Source organism: Glycine max, chromosome 12 (assembly GCF_000004515.6).
Source record: "Glycine max cultivar Williams 82 chromosome 12, Glycine_max_v4.0, whole genome shotgun sequence".
NCBI classification, from domain to species: Eukaryota; Viridiplantae; Streptophyta; class Magnoliopsida; order Fabales; family Fabaceae; genus Glycine; species Glycine max.
The window spans coordinates 11,220,697-11,225,161 of NC_038248.2; positions in this window are offsets into that span (position 1 = coordinate 11,220,697).

Sequence of the window (4,465 nt, forward strand, 5' to 3'; positions counted from 1 at the left end):
CCATAACATAACATCTTTAACATATCTCTGAATGTACATGGAATTGATCTCCTCCATAAAATTCACAGCTTGATCACTCTCATAATCAAACAGATTCCTCCGCCACTTGAGATTCCAACTCCACCTGTCTTGGCCAAAAGTCCCCATCATAGAAATGAGATCATCTTGCTGTTCATTGATGAGAAACAACTGATTGTATTTCTGTTGGAGAGTAAAATCCTCCCCTATCCACTTGTCTTTCCAGAAATAAACTTTATCCCCACAACCTACCTTCCATCTCATGCAATGCTGAAAAATGCTCTGCCCATCATAATGGATGCAGAGTTCACAACGCGATATGTATCTTGGAGCCTACCTAAATGGGTAAGTCACAAAATAACAAAATTTAATTAATGTTTACTAATGTACTAACCCATTTTAGGTTCCACTGCAGCGGACACTGGCAGATGGTGGTCATCCTGCCCAAGGAACACTTAGTTGTCTGGTTTTGTTCATTGCATAACAGGCCAGACAACTACCTTAAGGGGATTATTAATAGGTTAGTGTTGTTTTCAATACATTTGCATTGTAATACCTCAACGTACAACACCAATTTTTAATTGTTACTCATATGGAACAGTGCTATCAAAGGTCTTGATGATGCTCCACAGCCTAAATCAAAGGCTCCTGCTAGGTGGATTGCCGTCAAGGTACGTCATTTACATAAAACTTCTACTTATATATATTTCTTTATGTGTCTGTACACTAGTTGTTTAATTAATATCCAAATTTCATTATGTATTTAGTGTAATAGACAAAAAGGAACTACTGAGTGCGGCTACTATGTCATGCACTGGATGTCCACCATCATTTTAGGAACTTTTACAAATAATTGGGAAGCGGTAAGTTTATTTCAAAGAAAATCGATTTATTTATAATTTGTATTACATTATTAACTTAATATGATTTATTTAATCATGCAGTATTTTAACGACCCTAGACCATTGGAGCTTGAGAGATTAAAAGCATTGCGGATCCAGTGGGCACAGTTTTATCTCCAAATTAGAAATCAGGCCTAGGATTTAGGGACATTTTTTAACATTTTTGACATTTTCTATGTAACATGAACATTTAATTCATTTGTTGATAGTTCTTTATAATATATAAATCAATTATTTGATGTTTATTATCATTAAAACTGCTTGAAAGCAAAATCAAATGTTTATTTGCTGTGAATTGGGCCTTCTGAAATTGCATTTGACAGGTACAATTTTGGGTTTATGGTAAAAACAGAAAGTATATATAAAAAAAATATTTGAAAACAACATCGGTTATTAACAAAAACCGATGTTAATATCATAACCAACATCGGTTATAATAGAAAACCGATGTTAACGTTTGTATATTAACATCGGTTTTTTTTGTGTATAATCAATGTCAGCGTTTGTAATTTAACACTGGTTATCTGTAGAAAATCGATGTTAACTAGTGTACATTAACATCGGTTAATTATCAATAACCGATGTGAATATTTGAATATTAACATCGGTTATTTATAATTAACCGATGTTATACACAAAGAACTACACCAAATAAGTGTATGCATCATCAACGTTGACATCGGTTTTCTAGAAAAACCGATGTTAAGGGCATATATTAACATCGGTTTTTCTAGAAAATCGATGTTAAACTAACATATTTACATCGGTTTTACTGGAAAACCGATGTCAACGTTCATCATGTCTACATTTTTTTTTGCTGTTGTTCATTGTGTTTAACATCGGGTATTTGGAGAACCGATGTTGTCATATGTATGTTAACATCGGTTCTCCAAAACCGATGTTAACATTCATACATTCAACATCGTCACTTTCAACATCGGTTTTAGAACCGACGTAAAATGTTCTAAATAACCAATATTGAAAGTGTATTTTCTAGTAGTGAATAATGGTGTAGTAATAATTTGAGAGACTATTTGGTTCATGGATCATATAGCTATGACCTTTTAAGAGAAACGACTGTTATTAATTATAAAAAAGACATGAAATTATTATATTTTGACAAGTCTTTTGACTCGAAACTATAAATTGTGGGTTTTTTGAATATATTATTAACTACTACTTTGTATGCTCAAATCATATTCTTTTAGAAAGGTATTATGTCTTTTACGCTCAAATACAGTTTTTGAGTCAAAAGATGATCTCGATTGTACAAATAAAATTCCATTAACTATGCTCACTGTACGTAAAGAAAAGAGTTGCAAATCTGAGAAAAAAACATGATAGGAAAGAATTCATGGCATTAATCACTTAATTAATGACCAAATCAATGGAAAATCTTGATTAGCTGTTGCTTCCTAAAAACCAACGTATCAACGATAATATTATTGTTTTTATTAATAAATGAGTGGTTTACCTTGTGTAATATATATGATAAATATTAATTTTTATATAACTAAAATTTATATCAAATAAATATTTTTTAGTATATAAAATATATTTTAATTAAATTTTATAATAAATAAATATTTTTTAACATATAAGTTGTATTTTAAATTTAAATAAACAATTTATATTGTGATAAAAAAAATTTTAATTGATAATAGTTTCTTTTAAAAAAAATATAGGATATTAATTTAGGAAAAAAGATGAAAAAATAGATTAGAAAATCAAGTATATGGAAAAAGATTAAAAAAAATACTGGTTTGAGATGGTTGATAAATTTTTTTTGAACTAGTTATTAAAACAAATTAAATTTGAATATAAAATTAAGAAAAATATTTTAAATAAATAAAAAATACTTAATATATAGGATCAAGATAAGACACGTTCAATGAGAGTGATAATAATTTTCAAAAAAACTTTCATTAAAAATAGTTTCTAAAAACAATCTAATTTAATATTGTTAGACAAATGACCCCAATTATCTTAAGAAAGGGTGAATTAATTTTCACTAACAAACTTTTAACCCCCTTTTAAAGGATAGACTCAGAATGCTGTAGAAGAAGAAACATTAATCAATTTAATAATGTTATTTAAACATGTAATACAAAATTGATTGCAATAATAAATGAGATAAGGGAAGAAAGAAATGCAAACTCGATTTATACTGGTTCGCCACTTCTCGTGCTTACGTCTAGACCTCAAGCAATTCACTTAAGATTTTCTACTCTCTTTGTAAAAATCATTTTACAAAGTCTGAACCACACACGGACAACCCATCCCTTGTGTTCAGGAATCCTTACAACTTAAGAGACTTTCTGTCTCTTAATCAATCTCTTTGATTAAGAAGAAGAAGAATTCTCTCTTTAAGAGAAGAATATTTCAATTGAAGTTTCATGAACTCTTAATAGATTTGTAAGTGTTTGTCCAAGAGTTGTTGAGAGAACATTTAACAATGAAGTTCTCTTGACAAATCTTTCATTTTTTGAAATCAGACACATATATATAGGCTCTTCGTGTATTTTCAAAATGATTTGAAGATATGTGTCTTTTCAAAAAGTTTTTTTTGAAATTCTTCACTAGTAATCAATTACAGGTTTCTGCTAATCGATTACATAGTTATATTTTGAAGGGTCATGACTTTTGAATTTGAATTTCAAGAGTTTCTTTGCTGGTAATCGATTACAAACAACTGGTAATCGATTACATGTTCAAAATTCAAATTTAAAACCCTTTTTAACAGCTATTCCTCAAACTTGTCTTCTGGTAATCGATTATACTGCCTAATAATCGATTACCAGAGTCTTGCATGTCTTGGAATCCTTTGTTTTGAGGCAAGACTTGATCTTAAAATAATCTTGAAGCAAGACTTTGTTTGTTGAAGTAATCTTGTATTAATCTTGAAGCAATGTTTATCCTTTGAAACAACCTTGTTTGATTCTTCTTTGGCATCATCAAAATTCATGTATTCATACATTCATATTCTCCCCCTTTTTTATGATGACAATCATTATCAAGCAAATTCTTTTCGACTTCATCAAAACCTGCATGATTTACAAATATCAACTCTTAAAAACACTCTAAATTAATTATAGTTTTCACCTAATACACTTCTAACACAATAAGCTTATTATATCTTAATAATTCTCTAAATAATAGATTCAAATAAGATATGATAACTCGTGCTATCAAACTTTCTTTATGTTTGACTACTAAGAGTGAAATCTCAAAATAATATACTCTATAAAAAATTATAGTACACAACTCCAACTTAAAGAGTGAAGTTGTCCCTCTTTTAGTTAATAGTCATATTATTAATATAACAATTTATACAATGATACTTTGTATGCATATTTTTTATCACATAATTTATTATATTTTATACTTTTTTCACTTTTCTCTCTATTTCGCTTTTAATTGTAAAATTTATTGTAGAAATATTATTTATCTTCAATTAAACCATTATCTATATTCTTTCTTTTATCTCTATCGTGTATCAAAATCATTGAAAACAAAAAAGTTTTTTCTCACTCTCCTTATTTTCA